The following is an 18,071-nucleotide window of genomic DNA, read 5'->3' on the forward strand; positions in this document are numbered from 1 at the left end:
GGCCTTAAACCTACGATCCTCCTGTCTCAGCCTCCCAGTTGTTGGGATTACAGCCTTGTGTCATCATGCCAAGTTCTAATAAGTGTTTTAGTCAACTCTACAGGATTTACTTAACTACTGGAAAATGCAAAGAAGAGAGCGCACCTTTCCATATTTTGCATTAAGGAACAGATTCTACTTGCACCATACACGGCAGTGAGATTCTGGCTGGCAACCCGGGCTTCTCTTTCCTCATCTCCAGCACGACCACATTCTCCTCATAAGGCAGAGGCCTGCCCCTCTCAGATCTCCAAATCCCACACACATCCCCAAGTGTGAGCAAAGATGTTTCCAGAGCTGTGAAAGCGACCCTGAAGATGTGTTCTGAGCCACATGGCGCTCCTCAGTGCTCAGGTCCTGGCCCCCACCTAGAACCTTCTGTGATGACCCAGTACAATGGGTTGACCTGTGTCCCCCGGGAAAGATATGTTCAAGTCAGAGGGTGCCAGCCGCTGCCCGGAGTCATGGCCGCTGGGGAAGTGAAGACAGTCTCCTTCCTGCAGTCTGCAGGCCTTGCCAGTGCCTTGGCTCAGGCTGCAGCCCTCCAGGAGGCAAGAGGACACCTTTCCGCTGTTTGGCGCCATCCAGCATGTGGCGCCCTAGGGGTGAAGACACCCTGGTCTGGAGGTCTCGGTGCTCTGGTTTCCCAGCTGGGGTTAACGGGCAAATGTGAGAAATGCCTGTCCCAACCCAGGATTTAGCCAGAGGAAGTGGCCCCCAAGCCCAGCTCTGAAAGAGGACCAGGGTTCAGGAGGTCAGCCAAGGTATTCGAGGCAGGCTGCCCGTCTGGAAGAGCACTGGCGGCTGATGTACCTGGGGACTGGCTCAGAGCAGGATGAGACACAGGCAGAGAGCCAGAGACCGGTCCATGTGAGGGTGACCTGCAGCCGGAGAGCCCTGCAAGACCCCGGAGCCGGCCGGATTGCCCGGGGAGCGTGCTTTCAGGTCCACACGCAGCCTTTAGATCTTGGGTGTTGTTTAATCCCTTGGATATTAGTATTATTTTTATTTTCTAAGAAAGTGAGGATTAAAAAGGTTTAAGAGATTTACCCACGGCAGGTAAATTAGAGGAGCAAGAATCTAAACCCAGGGCGGCGAAGGTACAACATAAATCAGTTAAGTTGAACATGCACTTATTAGGAGCCGTCTGTATACCAGGCAGGAGGCCGTGTGAGTACCCGTTAGTCCCTCCCCATCCCCAGGAGATGATGACTCAGTATGCCAGATGGGCTGGTCAGCAGCGCTACTCAGGGGGATGGACAGGGGGTGGAGCTGAAGAGTTGACTATGGCATCTGTGAGAGATACCTGTCCCAACCTGGGATTTAGCCAGAGGAAGTGGCCCCCAAGCCCGGCTCTGAAAGGGGACCAGGGGTCAGGCGGGCAGCAGAGGAGGCGCAGGTGGCTGAGGTCAGCCCCCCTCAGCATGCTAGGCCAGCACTTTACCACCAAGCTACATTCCCAAACTTCCTGTGACCCCCCCAATGCTTCTGTTATATAGATAACACCTATCAATACTAGACTAGAGATAAAAACAAAGAAGTCATAAAAATGTAAGTTCATTAAAAAAACTAAGCCCATTACATGTGAACATAAATAATTTCCGTATTTTTTTTTTTTTTTTTTGGCCAGGCGTGGTGACTCACGTCTGTGATCCGAGTACTTGGGAGGCTGAGAAGAGAGGATTGCAGGTTTGAGGCTAAGACAGGAGGGTTGCTGGTTTGAGATCAGTACGTGGTAACTGAGTGAAACCCAGTTGCAAAATAAAATATAAAATAGGGGGCTTGGAGTTGCCCAGAATGAGAATGCCCCTGGGCTCAATCCCTAGTATAAATATATATGAATATTATATGTGTATAGTATGAATATATTTAATATGAATATATATAGTATGAACATATATAGTATGAATATATTTAGTATATAACACACACACATAATAGTCTTTTACCAGAACGCACCATAATGTAAATAATGTTTGCTTGTTTTACATTTTGCAAGCTTCTGATTGCCTGGCTCATGAGAAAACAGCTATCTCTTCATACCCGGCTCCCCATCGACTGCTGTGATGCTCTGTCTTGGCCGACATGTGCGAAGGAATTCCAAGCAGGAGAGGGCACCTCCTCAGTCCCTTCTGAGAAACTCTACAGGTCCCTGGGGGTCCTCTGCACACACTTTGAGAACCACTGTTCTATCTACAGAAGAAGAGGTCGCGCCAGGGCCTGGAGGCAGCCCAGGTATGAAAAACATGAGGAATTAATTACACACACTCTGGGAAAGGGCCCCAGTTGGGGGCGGGCTCGCTGGAGAGGTGGGCCAGGGGATCCTGATGCCTGAGGGTCCATACCCCAGCCAGTGGGGAAGGGAGTGGCTGAGGGTTTACACTGGCGAAGCGCACTCTGACTGCTGGGAGGGAGGGGGCTCAGGAAAGAAGCCTGGGGGCAGGGAAGCAGAAGGTGCTGAGATGGTCCAGGCAGCAGCTGACCAGGAGCCGCCACCTCCTGGTGACAATTTATCACCGGGTTCTGATGCTCCACAGAGCTGCCTTCTCGTTAATGGCCCCGAGCCAAGGAGACAAGGTTAATCACACTGAACCGGCTGTTTTAAGAACAGAAAAAAAATGTTTCCATTAAAATAATTAAAATCTCAAAACGTTTGGGAGCTCACAGGTATATGTTTCAGTTACCTGGCATATCAGCTTGGCGAAACCACTCATTTTCCGAGGCTCCCAGAGAAGCCAGAAGTTACCGTATTCTCTCCGCATGCTGAGACTTGGTGGGGCAAGGGCCCTGGAGCGAGGAGGTGGGGGCCCAGTCCCATGGAACTTCCTACTCAGCAGCCCTGAGACTTCAGTACAGGACTTGGGCTCCCCGTGCCTCAGTTTCCCCATCCATAATAAATAAGAGAAACCACAATTGCCACTGCAGAGACGACATGAGGTCCTGATCCAAGGCTGCTGTGGTTCTGGCCGAGCTCTTTCCTTTCTTCCCTGTGTCACTTTTCTGCACGGCACCGTGAATGCCCTTCCTTCTACGGGTGCAATGGTCGGCATGTAGAGCCGGGATCCCAGCCAGCTGTGAAGTCTCTTGCTCATGGGGTCTCCGGGTCCTTATCTGTGATTATCTGTAGGTCTCCCATGGCTGATGTTGGGGCTTCTGGTTTTGAAAACATTTCTGCGCAAAGGTAGTGACTATCCACTGGGCACGTCAGGATTTGGAACCCCTCCCCCACCACCGCGGACCTTCCTGGCCCAGTGGACACATCCGGGCCTGTGTCCCTCGATGGTCTCCAGTCATGACTACCATTGGTCTGATCAAAGAAATGTCTCAGGGGGCATCAGGGCACAGAGGAGGGTGGTGGTCCTGCGGGGCCCTGGGAAGTAGGACTTCAGGGTCCCAGTCCCCCATCTGGTTCCGTATAAGGGCTTGATTGACAAGCCTTTAAACAGATAAACAAGCAATACTTCAGAGCAGTTTGTAAGGCTCGATTTCAGACTAACCACTTAAATTAGCAAGAGGAAGCCAAACAGTGCAGCTCCGGCAGGGTCTGCAGATCCCTCTGGGGTGTCTCTCTAGACTAAGTGTCTCCAGAAGGTGGTGGCTTCCCGTCTTGGGGCTCAGGCCCCCTTTTTTGAACTAGGGATTGAAACCAGGGACATTCTACCTTTGAGTTATATCTCTAGCCCTTCTCAGGTTTTCTTTTGTACCAGGCTCTCTGTGGGTTTTAGAGAGTCTTTCTAAGTTGCTGAGGCTAGCCTTGAACCTGCGAATCTCCTGTCTCAGCCTCCCAAGTGTGAGGATTACAGGTGTGTGGCACTGCGCCAGGCTACATAGCATCCCCTCTTTGTCAAGCATTCAGCTCCCTGATCTCTTTGGGCTCGGGTGACACTCCTGGCCCCAGGGTATCCTCCGAGTCCGTGGGGGACCCTTAGCAGGAGAAGCAGAAGCTGGGGAGAGTGGGGTGCTGGCTTAGACCCAGCTGTGCCACAGTTGACCATGAGACCAGAGGAAAACTGCTCTCAATACCCCAGACTTTAGTTTCCTCATCATCAGAGGGGCTGGGAAGGAGAGTGGACAAGATCTGATAGGGAGATGCACACGGAATCTAGCGGATGCTCAAAAAACAGCCTGATTCTAAGATTTCAAGAGTATTGAAAAAAGAAAAAATAAGATTGTGTGTGTGTGTGTGTGTGTGTGTGTGTGTGTGTGTGTGTGTGTGTGTCGGGTGGTACAAAAAGGTTTTTAGGGGTGCAGAATACATGTCTTTCTCTCCTTTGGGGAGGGAGGTTCTCTCCAGGATAGAAAATTTTATTCACAAAGCATCATTCAGTCTGCTGACCTCCTGGTTTTGCACACCTGCACTGGAGTGTGGCTGCTTATTCGAAAGAACTGTCCTCTCTTCTAACCCAAAGCAGCTGGTCACGTTTTGCATTTCTCTCTCGTTCAGTATTAGCTCTTGTCCCAGGCAGTGACTCCCATAATTTCTTTAATGTATATATCTCTATTGACATCATGATGGATGATAACAGACATTCTCTACAGAAGGGAGCAGCGGTACAGGGCCATGCCAACCTATCGGGAAAAGAACAAGAATTAAATAACCAATTATGGATGGACACTTACGTGATAGAGGAGGATGGCGACTTTCTGAGCAGTCTTGCACTATTAGGTACATGATCTGTGCTCTACAACAGTTTATAAATATGTATTTCGCTAAAAGACTTGAGTCCTGAAAGTAATTAATATGCATTTCACAGCCTTCTGCTGGAAACTTAGCTCTCTCCCAGAGTTTTCAGAAGTAAAGGAGTTTCAAATACGGCTACCGCCAACTAGGAGCTAGTCTTCTGAGCAACATGTAGAAGGGAACTGTTGTCAGGTAAGCACGTCCCAGATGGTTCAGGGTCACCATGTGCCTCCTCCCGGAACCCTTTTTATTGCGGGTCACAGCAGGGTCTTCACAGTCAGGCCTCAGATCCGAACCCATTCCTCTTAAAATGAAATGCGTGTGTTGGAGACTTAATTCCCCGTGCACAGCGTTGGGAGGCAATTAGGTAGGTCTTCCTCCTCGGTGGGAGGACACAGTTTTAAGACACCACTTGGAAGCAAAGAGACCAGGCCCTCACCAGCTGCTCTCTGGAGCGTGGACATCCCAGCCTGAACTATGAGGAATACATTTTTGCTTTAAAATTATCTAGTCTCAGGCGTTTTGTTATAGCAGCACAAACAGACTAAGACTGACAAAGATAGAATGATAAGACAGAGCATCATTAGTCCTGATTCCTTAGGTGAAATTAGTTAAAAATCTTACCCTTCCTTCCCTCATTTCAAGGTTTGACTGCTGCTAGGATTACTTTTCTATCCTAAAAGTCCACAGGTTATGGCTCTGACCCCAGAACAATCCACAGTTCTGTGTGGCTTTAGTAATATTTCCATTGCACATTCTTTAGGATACCAATCTCATGAGCCAGCCCTGTTAAAAAGATGCCATAACTAAAATATTTGCAAACTATTGTATATTCTACATTCCATATTGGAATTTTTAGCGTGTATCAAAGGCTCTGAGAAGTCCTGTAGAGATCCCAGCTTCTCTAAAGCTCATTTTTGTAAGGCCCCTTAACATTTTATGATGCCGTGGTTGGCATGGAATATCCTTTGGTGAGTTCTAGCTCGTAAGATGTTTTAGTCATTTTTTTCATCACGGTGACTAAAATATTTGACAAGCACGTAGAGGACATCATTTGAGGCTCATGGTTTCGGGGGTCAGTCCATGAACAGCCGGCTCCAAGGCAGGACCTGTGGTACCAGTGCTCCAGGGCGTGGTGGGGGAGGAAAAGTTACTCTCCCCTCACAGCATCCAGGAAGCAGAGGGCAAGAGATGGGAGGGCCAGGGACAGGTACGGCCCCCAAGGCCATGCCCCCAGTGACGCGTCTTCTGTGGTCACACCCCAGCTCCACACCTGCTGCACAGCCTCACGCACGAGCATCTCTGGGGGCTACTATATATTCAAGCTCTGACCTAAGACACAGTCCAGATTTTTTATGTGCACCACTGGAGCCTTTGTAGGCTTCCTTTCCAAATTTATTTCTAGTGGCTTCATCTCCATCACAGCCCTATGATGGCTCAGCCTTCATTCTCAGAATGTGCGGTATTCACTATTCTTTCCCTGGAAAAACCCTCCTTACTCTTTCTTCTCCTTTGCCCTGCAAACCACTCACAAAAGCTTCGGAAAACAGCTCAAGCATCTCCTCCAGGCGTCTGCCAGTTCCACACTCTCTCGTCTTCGTCCTCCTCACGTTCCTCCATCATGTTATTTTCAATGTTAGCTCTTTCCATGTTAGTGTTCCTTGCTTATACCCCTGTTCTTGGAGAAAGGCAAGAGGAGAGAAACTTTATTTGTATTTTTCCCCCTCTGTCTCCATTGCCTAGCCAGTTCCCAGTGCCTAGATCACCTGTAATGGTGTTTGTGGATTAAATCACCCAAAGTAAGTTTTGATTGGTGTTTCAAGCTCTTCAAATGAACACATGAACTACTGAAGTGACAGAACTTTTGGTAAAACTTTTGGTAAAATGGATACCTAATTCATCCAGCCTTATGGTTGCAGAGATCTCTTGGCAGAAAGGAACCACACAAGATTGGCCTTTCTCCAACGCCCACTCCAGGGCCCTTGATGAATGAAAGAGATAGTTGACTCATGGCTGGAGAAGCATCTTTTTTTTTTTTTTTCAGTACAGGGGATGGAACCCAGGGGCATTCTACCTCCAAGATACACCCCCAGCCCTATTTTTTAATTCTTTATTTTTTGAAACAGGGTCTCACCGAGTTGCGAAGGGCCTCACTAAGTAGCTCAGGCTGTCCCCGAACCACCATCCTCTGGTCTCCACCTCCTGAATGCTGGGATTATAAGCGTGCGCCACCACGCCCGGCTGAGAAGCATCAATTTGATAGACTCATTTGACAGAGCCATCGGATTTTATTTTAACAGACATGTTAACATAATGCTCCCATTCTGGTCTCTCGGTTCCTTAAGCCTGAGAAAGTGCTTCTGGCCTTGACTTGGAGGCATTGTTTGGTAATGTCTGCTCCTCCAGCACTGCCTGGACCCCTCGGCATACGAGCTGTGTTATCTCAGCAGTCAGGCAAGCCAAGCTCTAAACAAATAAAATGGATGCTCTCGTCCTCAGGATGCCTGTGAGCCAGGCACGTTCCGAGTTGGAACACGGGTATGAAGCATTGGTTACGGGTCCAGGCAAGAGGGAGGGTGACAGAAGAGAGGCGAGAGGCTGGAGCTCTGCCTCCGGTGCTGGGCTGTTTAATGGGAGCCTGGGCAGGGTGATGGCTCGGTTCTGTAAGCCATCACCCTCAGCGTCCAAATGCCTTTTGTATGTTTCTGGGGGAGCCTCTTTAATCAGAGGGCAATACTAATCATAGCACTTTATTTTTTTATTTTTTATTTTTTGGTGGTACTGGGGTTCCTGGAAGCCCTTCTACCTCCAGGCTACACTCCCAGACCTATTTTTACATTTTCATTTTGGAAACAGGGTCTCCTAAGCCAGCACGCGCGGCTGGCTTCGAACCTGCGCGATCCTCCTGTCTCCGCCTCCCAAGCGCGGGGATTACAAGCGTGCGCCACCACGCCCGGCTTCATAGCACTTTAAATATACACTAGATAGACACCATGCCAAATACCACCCCATCCTGTGTGTGTGTGTTGCACGTGTGTGTGTTCAGGGTCACAAAACGATCATGATTGGGACCCAGGGAGGTCGCTGCCACAAACTTCTTACTGTTCTCTATCAGAAGCCGGGTACCCCACATTTGTACAGAATGTGACAGCCCTCCATACTATTGCCATCCTGTCCCTTCTCCAAGGAGGTGGCCCTGAAATAGCCCCCAAAATGTGCGTCTCCAGTCCCAGCCCTGGCAGGACCACACCACTCCACACTTACTGCTGAGAAGGTAGCAGATGGCAAGGTTCTATACCATCGAAGCTAAGGGGACCGTTTCCATTTTCCAAACAATATCTGGGTTCTGGTTTTGGTTTCTATAGTCTAGGTCTTTGAATGATTTTGGCAGAAACCATGTTTTATAGCTTTTCTCCCCTTCTTTTCAAGACAGTTCCAAGCCTGCACTAATGAACCACTAATTCACGACTGGGGATGTTTTCCCTCTGGTATTATGGGCATCCTGAGGGCCGTAGTTGGTCAAGACCATGTTTTGAGCCCCAGCCAACTCTTCAATTAGAAGGCAAAGATAAGTGAGCTATTACCTGTCTCTCGCTCTCTCTCTCCTTTTCCATTTTTTTTGGCATTTATCTTCTCTCTCAAGATGACATTTGGCATTGCTGAAAAGACCTTCCATGTACTTTATAGTATTCCTTTTTCCAAATCCATTTTGATCTTCATGTAATGTGCCAGCCATTTAAAAAAGTTTCCTGAAGTTCATCACCCTTTGCAAAGCTCAGAGGAGAAGAGAGGAAACATGAAAAATGATTCGAACGCAATAATACTAATAATACTAATGATAATAATAATGATGATGATAATCTCCGAAAAAAAAAGATAGACCAGTATAGTAGCTAAGACATTATGATCCAAACAATGTTATGGGTAATTTTCCCCACGTAACCCGAGGACAGAAAACTTTATTACTATTTAAACTTCAATATTGCGCCAATTAAATTTCAGCTGAGGAATCGGAGCTTCTGGTCTATGCGCCATTTAAAAAAATGTAGCCTGTCTTATGTTCCCCGAAGAATCACAGGACTAACTTTTTATTCATTCTAATCGCTCTTATTTTTAGCAGTGAAGGGGGAGAGGAGAATATTAACTGCGAATGCCAGCTCCTGTGTTCCTGATGCAGTGACGAACACGTTTTGAACAATACTATTTTCTTACAAAAAGTAGAAATGACAGCAAACTCACAGCCTTTTTTTTTCTTGTCGCATTTAACTTTTCTACCTCACAGCCCAGATAGCTTTTTTTAATCAAAGCAGGTAATGGAAGAACAGTCTGTACCCTCAAATGCAATCATATTTAATCATATTTAATATCCTTATTTCTCAGCTGATCAAACTTTAAAAATTTGAATGCTTGGGCTTGATTTAGAACTCTGTGGAAGTCTAACTAATGAAGAAGCACATTGCTTTGTTGGTGCTTGGAGAGGAATGTGCTGGAAAGAGGCTTGGGCCTTGGGCCTTGGACTCCGGGAGCCAGTCCAGGCACTCAGAGATGGCCCCGTTGTCCCCCATCCAGGCTGTGATCCTATGTACTCTGCTTTCATTTCACGATCCCTGAATTAGTGGATACTAGCATGTGGCTGCAACTGCCCATGGGTAAGATGCGCGGGGCATCTTTTTTGGCTTCTCTGAGTCCAGGACGGTGCTTGCATACAGCAGTCACAGCATAAATGTGTATGGAGCGGGAACTAAGTTGAATATTAGACAGCCACTAAAAATACTCACTGGGACTTATGTTGTAAATTGGACCTTAATTGGAGGTATGTTAAGTGTATAAAAACGAGCCCCCGATGTTTGAAGCCATGAGCACACTTCTTTCAACAGCATGGTGTTGTTTTGGGTACCATTCTAGGCACAGATGGCGTTGGGGGAATGCACGGGGTGTCTGCCTTGCAGAAAGATGGGGAAGGCAGGAGGGTCCCGACACTGATAGTGGGGTTCTGGCATGAGATAACCTCCCACGGGTGTGCTGAGGAAGATGCAAGGGAACAGGAAAAGGTGAAGATGGCTTCTGTGATGGGAGGAAATGTCAATGGAAAAGGGGATTTCTTAAGAAAAGGCAGAGAATGTTCTGGAGCCTGGAAAGATCTATCCTGGCAGCGCCGGGAGCCGGGGTCCTGGCTGTGGGTTTCCATGGGCCACTGGCTTGTGGCGGGTCCACCTCCCTTGGGGATCGACACGCGAGGAGTTTAGCTTGGTTTGGGCTGGGGAGATGTCAGCTCCCTTCAGAACAAGCCAGGCCAACGGCAGCAATTTGCTTATCCAGCGTGAAGTAAGTTCCACACCCATCCTCTTATATTGTTTTTTTTTTTTTTTTGGCTTTCTTTTAAAAATCATTTCTAACTCTTCCTCTACAAGGAGGCCCAGTGGAGTTGGTTTGGGGCTCAGGCTGTCCTTCATGCTAAGAAGCCCCATCACTTAGCGGGGTTCTGACCTCGGGTAGCTGCCTTGGCCTGGATAATCCCGTTTTGTTTTTTCTCACTGGGGAAACAGAATGGGATTACCCAACTTGTGAGGCTCTTCAGGATTAAATGAAAAACCCAGACTCACTCTCCATTAGCTTCTGTCCTCCCACAGGAGGACAGGAGGTTATGTGAGCCTCCACCCTCGTCCCCGGGGCAGTGCAAAGCTGGGGACCTAAAGACAGGGAAGGACACACAGCCTCCTCTCCCCGGCCAACAGACTCGCACACCGTTGTCGATCACACACTCCGGGCAGAAGCACAGCCTGAGGGCGGAGGACAAAGGCCATGCCGATTTGGCATCAAAATCGACTCCATGCCAGACCCCGTGCTGAAATTCGGAGACATAAAAATGAGTCTGTTGTGGTCCTTTCTGTCCTGTGATTTCCAAGTGTTGAGGGAGGCATAGGAGTTCACCACTCAATCAGCACACATCTTTGGGCGCGCCTGCTCTTTGCCAAGTGCTATTTGCTGGGTGGTGACGTGCTAAGGCAGAGGCCCTGGCTCCCGTCCTGGGGAGCTTCCCAGGCAGGGGCGCCTGGCAGCACATTTGCTTGTCCCAGGGAACACGAGAAAGATATGCAAGGTGCTGGTCTGGAAGACATCGGGAGGGCTTCCCAAGGGAGGTGATGTCTAAAGGGGGTGGGAATGAAGAAGACCCCATCCCCCTGCCCTCCTGCCTTAGGCGAGTACCTTGGGGCGGAAGCTGTTGCCTCTGAAAATCCAGGAGTGCAGGGCAGGGAGACATCAAGCTAGAGGAAATGAGCAAAGTTTGCCTTGGCTAATCACTGTCAAGAAGACAGCCGCACGTGCCATGTGCTAGGAGCTGGGCCGGGGCACGATCTGCTCCCCATTTTTTTTTTTTTTTCTCTCTCTCTTTGGAGTCCAGCTTTGGTCCTGCTGCGAGCTAGAGCCGGAGGAACACGGCCATCCAGGCCAAGTTGCAGGTGTTACCCAGGGGGTGCTTCCGGGAGTTCAGTCAGTTGTTAGACAGGCACAGTGGGGGGGATGGACGCCGAGAAGCAGGGTTCAAAGCCCACTGTGGCAGCAGTGTGACCTAGGTGGGTTATGGCTCGCTCTGTGCATTGGGTCATCAGCTCAAGCTCAGAGTGGAGAGACCTACTGACTTCCCGTACAAGGGACGCTTCCACAAGAGAAGTAAAGTGGCCCGGGGCGTCTCAAGCAGAAAGAGACTTAAGAGTGGTTAGGGGTTGGGGAAGTGATGGGAAGACCTGGGGTTGCAAATATCAGGGCAGTCACCACCACAGCTTAGGGACTCAGGAGCTGCAGACATCATAAGGACTGTTGTCAGCAACCACTGCTCCTATGGCAGGGGAACTGGAAACTGGCAGTTCATAGTGGGCTGCCTGAATGTGGTGGGTTGGTGCTGAGACCTCTGGCCAGCTGCCTGGGAAGTGCTGGCACCTCATCCCTCACGGGGTGACGATGTCTGCCGCTTCTCTCCCACCCTCTGGCTGTTACAAGAGCACGCCTCACTGGAAGAGGCCATGTGTAACCCCGGTGGGCACGAGGGGGTGGTCTAGAAGGAGGGAGAGTCCTCCAGCACGCATAGTCCACACTGGACACCCTGCCGACATCCTTCCCGGTGTTTGCATACACGGAGCAGTCAGAGATGCTCATGCTGGCTTAGAACCCCAACACCAGTCAGATTTTAGGTACACTGCATACGCCCAAAGGGAAGTCAACCGCAATATACTCTTGTCCCTTATTTTCTTAATGAAAAGATCTCCTTGAGGTGGTTTCGACTACTTAAAACAAATAAACTTGTAGTCATCAATATATTAATTTATTACCACACACTTTTTTAAAAATTTTTTATTGGTGCACTGTATTCATACATCATAGTGGGATACAAACTTTTGTAGACATACATGCACACATTACCCAGTCAGCCCCTACCCGATCCCCACCCCATTCCCTCCCCATCCCTCCTTCCCATGCTTGGCTTAGTGGTTGACATCTAGTATTATAGCAATTTATCCAAAATTAACAATGATAATCTCACAGAACAGTTTCATTTGTCTGATACCAAGCTTTTGATGACTTAAAGATAACATTTCAATATTTCTTTTTGCTTTCTTTCTTACCAGAGAATATTTTTTTTCTATTTTTTTAGATGAAACTATCATATATTTATATATTTATTTTTCAGAAAAAAAATGTATCCTAATATGGAATATGGGTTCTAGATACCCAAAACGATCTTGAAAAAGAACAAAGCTAGAAGACATATATTTTCTGATTACAAACCATATAAAGCTACAATAATTGAAACAGTGTAGTACTGTTCTAAAAGCAGATATATAAACCATTGGAGTTAAATACAAGAGCTAAATTCTTCCCTATATTGTCAAGTTATTTTTGTCAAGGTTTCCACGAACATTTGGTGGGGGAAATAATAATCTTTTAACTAAATATTGTTGAAAAATAATAATTACATGGAAAAGAATAAAATTGGACCCTTACCTAATCCCATATACAAGTATTAACTCAAAATAGATAAAAGACCTAAATATAAATCTTAAGACTATACATTTTTAGAAGAAAATCTGGGTCATTAAACCTCACAACATTGAAATTGGCAGTGATTTCTTGGATATGATTTCAATGGCACAGGCAACAGAAGAGTATACAAACTCCCTAAAAAATAAAAAAAATATTGTATATCCAAAGACAATGTAAACAGAGTTAAAAGTTACTAATAGAATTGGATAAAATATTTCCAAATGCTATATCTGAAGGTATATTCATATTTCAACTAGAAATCCTAAAAATTAACAACAATAAAGGCAAACAATACAATTTAGAGATAGGTAAAAGACTAACATAAATAATGAATCTCCACAGATAACCAATCTTAGTTGTCTGTTGGATGGAAAATCTTGTTTCTCTGGTTCTGGTGTGTGTTACCTATTTCTTCTTTGTAGTTAATCTCTTTGAGTATTTTCTCTAGCGCTGGTTTTGAAGACATAAATTCCTTCAGTTTCTGTTTGTCATGGAAGCTTCTTATTTTTCCTTCTAATTTGATAGAAAGTTTTGCTGGGTAGAAAATTTTTGGCTGGAAGTTGTTTTCTTTCAGAGTTTGGAATATGTTACTCCAAGCCCTTCTGGCTCTCATGACTTGGTTTGGGAAGTCTGGAGTGATTCTAATCGGTTTGCCTCTGAATGTCACTTGGCCCTTTGTTTTTGTTGCCTTTAAGATTCTCTGCTTGGCTTCCACATTGGTCATTTTGACAATTATGTGGCGTGGGGATCCTCTTCTCCGATCCTGTCTAAAGGGAGTTCTATAAGTTTCCTGGACCTGTGTATCAACCTTTTGCTCTATGTTTGGAAAATTTTCTGCTATTACTTCCTTGAAGAGATTGTTGATCCCTTTGGTTTCACTTTCTTTTCCCTCCTCTATTCCAATTATTCTTAGGTTAGCTCTCTTAAAATGGGCCCATATTTCTTCAATGTCAGATTCCTGCTGTCGGATATTTTTTTCTAGATTAGAAACTATGCGTTCATTTTTGGAATGATCATCTTCTAAGAGCAAGATTCTGTTCTCCATGTGGTCTAATCGGTTGTTCATGCTTTGAATTGAGGCCTTTACTTCATTAATTGCATCCTTTATCTCTTTTTGGCTCTCTCTGAGTTCTTTTTGAAGCACCTCTATTATTTCTACAGTTATTTTCCTGATTTGATCTTCTAGAAATCTCTGATTTTCTGTTTTATCGGGTTCTGATGTTGTGGGGTTGTGGGCATTCATTGCTCCAGTGTTATTCCTCTTTCCCATGATTTCGGAAGTTTGTGCCTTCTCTGGGTTCTTCCCTTGGGTCACTATGACTTCGCTTATGGTGCTCTGGATCTCGAGTCTGTAGTATCTCAGACCCCACTACTCCTTTACTGGGTTGTATCACAGAGTCTCCGACCCAGGGAGTCGATAGAGGCTGCTTTAAACTATGGGTGGTGCCAGGTTGCATGTTCTCCTATGGTGTGATATCTCTGCCACCACCACTCCCCCACTGGGTCAAGTCCCAGGGAGTACAGTACTGGGATTTCTCCTCTGGGGCCCGCAATTTTACTCACTGTTCTTGAGTTCGCAGATGTAGCTGTACTGGACTCGGTGAATTCTCTGCTGCTGCCGCCGGTGGCAATATGGCGCCGCTGCCACGCCCTCGGTCGTGAGGCTGGCGTATTTTTTCTTCTCTGATTTTGATTTCCACTCTGAATCCCTGCAGCGTGTGCTGAGCTCAGCCACTGGGAGCTTTAGATGCTTCCTGCGCCGAAAGATCCCGCCTGGCTGTTCCGCAGCAGCTCACCTCGGCTTGCTGTAGCCGTCCGATGAATTCGCCGCTGCCGCCGGCAGTATGGCGCTGCTGCTGTGTCCTTGGGCGTGAGGCCGGTGTATCTCCTCTGTGGCTCTGAGCTCTGTTCTCAGTCCACTTTCTCTCTGGAGCCTGGTGATTTTTTTGTTTCTCTGCTGATGGTGTTTTCTGGCTATGAAAGGCGCTGATTTTGTGGTAATGGAGATTGGTTGTTAGCAGGGCTCTTAAGCCCCGCTTTTCTCGGTCGCCATCTTCATTAACACACACTTAAAGTCACGTACAACATACAACATTTTTTTTGTGTGTGGTAGAGGGGAGGGAAGCCAAGGGCATTCTACCTTCGAGGTATACCCCCAGCCCATTTTTTCTTTTTTCTTTTGAAACAGGGTCTCACTGAGTTACATAGGGCCTCACTAAGTAGCTGAGGCTGTCCTTAAACCTCGATCCTCCTGTCTCAGCCTCCCGAATGCCGGGATTATAAGCATGCACCACCATGCCCGGCAGCAACAGTCATTTTTTAAGGCTTCATTTTTCTCTTTTGTGTTTCATGAGAGTTTGCATATTACTTACAGGTGATGTTATGCGTCTATTTACATGTTCCTTGAAGCTCGCACATGCTACTTTGACACTAGTAGATACGAATGTCCAAGATTCAGCATCCTTCTAATCCATCTCTCTCTGCAGGCTGGTCCCAGGCCACAGGTGTTCCTTCACATGACCCAGAAACCGTTAATAAGAACTGTCCCCTAAGCACACACCTTCCCTCTGTGTGGCTCCACTAATGACCCTGGGAACTTACATCATGAGCTCATGCCCACGAAAGGGATGGCTAAATCCCTGCTGCCTGTCTTTGCCTTCCTGGCAGGTGATCTGAGCATCCCAAAGCAGCTCTGCCAAGGTTCGCTCCTGCTGGCCGTGGCATCTGCTCCCGACATCACCCACCCTTGTGTCTCGGCTCCCCCAGATCAAAAGGCACAACACATAGGTCCTGTGTGTGCGAGTGTGTGTACTGGTATAACCGTTGACAAAGTTCTTTCAAGAGCCTCATTCATTCACTCATTCATTCATTCATTCATATTCATTCATTTACATGGCAGGGGATGTAGCTCAGTGGTAGAGCATTTGCCCAGCATGCTTGAGGCCCTGGGTTCTAACACCAGCACCACAAGAAAAAAACAACAGTTCACCCATGTATTCATCCATGTACTCAATGATGTCATTTCCAGTCTTCAACCCTTGAGTGGCTTCCTACCACGCTGGGAATAGAGCCCGACTCTGCTCCGAGGCCTGCAGGGCCCAGCCTCATGGGGACCCCTCTCCATCTACTCTCGCTTGCCCTGGCCTCTGTGCCCACCCCCTACCCTTCTGCCCTGGTTATGCCTGCTCAGCCTGTCCCAGAGCCCCACACCTGCTCTTCCCTGGAGCACTTGGCTGCACTTCCCTGACTGGCCGGGCTCTTCTCTGCCTTCAGGTTCCTGATCAGGGAGATGGAGGCCCCGATGAGCAGCATCCTGGCCCTGTTCTTTGCCTTAGGGACTTCCCAGTTGTTTTTTTCCCCCTGGCACTCCTCCTGTGAGGCAGGATGCGCTTCAGGGGTCTTTCGACTCATCTATGGTCTACATCCTCCCAGAAACATGAGTGAGCTCTGATGGGGAGGGGGAGATGGGCTCCTCAGGCTCCTTCCGTGGGGACGTGGGCTGGCGGTCCTTGTCACGACAAAGGTAGCAGAGCCCAGAGTTCATCCTCTGGTCCATGTACGTAGGATGCAAGGCTTTGATGGAATTGGCTCAAGTTTATGCTGGAGGAAAGAGAAGGTCAGAGAGGCCAAGCCGCAAACCTAAGGGCACAGAGGCCATCAGCCACAGAGCTGGGGGTGAGCTGAGGATGGCATGTGGCCTGCTCCACCCCATCGACCCTGCCCACATTGAAGCGCTTGACATGGGAAAGAATGACTTGCATCCAGAGAATGGAAGTTTTACGAGTCTAATCTTTTCTGATCCCCCCAAAGACATTAGCTTAGGAAAATCTGTCCGGGCCTCCAGGAACATGATAGAAATAGGTAATGAGACAGAGCTGGTTCTCTTGACAGGAGAGAGGCTTGATTTGCCTTGAGTCGTGGGTGTGAGGACTGTGCTTCCGAATCCATTCCAGCCAGGGAAGGGTGGGCGCTGATGAAGTTACCAGCCTGCTGCCCCTTTTAAAATGAAATGTTTAAATAAGTGGAACCTCGTGCAGATGATGTATTAAGCTCTCCGGAGATGTAAAGGATCTCACACGATTCCTAAACGTCCTTTAACAAAGTCAATTACGTTACATAAACTTAACAGAGCCGAAGATCTCTCTTATCCTCGGAAGCGGCCATTGCTCTCCAGCCCACGCGTCAAGATAGAGACTCTTTTACAGAGGCGGGATATTGTTTAAAACGCTTCCACGTCGTTCTATAAATTAGATGAAATAAAAAAAATTCCAACACAAACGTGTGCTTTATTGATGTTACTGGCGGGCAGCGGTGCTCAGACAGGCACGTCACAGGAAACATCTTCTGTATTCCTGAAATCATCTCTATTAGATTATGTAGATATGATCTATGAAAATACTTGCAAACTTAATCTGTTGAGACTTCAGAGAGTGTATAAGCAAATACTTAGATTTGCATTAGATTCTTGACTTTGAAATCCATTATGGTAAGTTACTTACTGACTTTGAGGCCCAACCTTTACTGGGGGAAGAAGGGAGGGGCCGTGTTTGTGTTTAGGGGCCCCGGCTGCTGGATGCTTTATTTTTTTTCTTTAAGGGCTTTAAAATCTCCTCTGAAGGTCAATTCTATGTTTTTCATTAGGGAATTAGTACCAGGGGGAAGGAAGCAAGCTGTGTCGCAGCTGACTTTAGGCCAGTGTCTCTCTTGAAACACTTTGGCAATTTTTAGCATACGTGCTTTGTTATGTTTTTGCCTATTTAAAAAGAATAGAATTAAATTATATCCTACCTCTCCCTCTTTTTGAACCACTTCACTTGCAATTTCTGGCATATATATATATATATATATATATATATATATATATGTTTATATGTGTGTATATGTATATATATGTGTGTGTATATATATATGCATATATACGTAGATATGTATATATATATTTAAAAGTCAAGTACAGATTTTAAAATCAAGAAAAGGGAAGTCTGCGGGCTTTTTTTTTCTTTTTTTTTTTGATGGTAGCAGGAATGGAATCCAGGAGCATTTTGCCTCCGAGCTACACCCCTAGCCCTATTTTTTTATTCTTCATTTTGAAACAGGATCTCAGTGAGTTGCAGAGGGCCTCACTAAGTAGCTGAGGCTGTCCTCGAACTGTGATCCTCCTGTCTCAGCTTCCTGAATGCTGGGATGACAAGCGTGTGCCATCATGCCCAGCCTGTCTAAGGGCTTCTTAATGAAGCAAGGTACTTATTTATTTCTTGGGGCGCAGTGGGGTGCATAGGCCTTTCCTGCTTGTTTTCTGCCGGGGAGCTGC

Source organism: Muscardinus avellanarius (genome assembly GCF_963383645.1).
Source record: "Muscardinus avellanarius genome assembly, chromosome: 12".
In the NCBI taxonomy this organism is placed as follows: Eukaryota; Metazoa; Chordata; class Mammalia; order Rodentia; family Gliridae; genus Muscardinus; species Muscardinus avellanarius.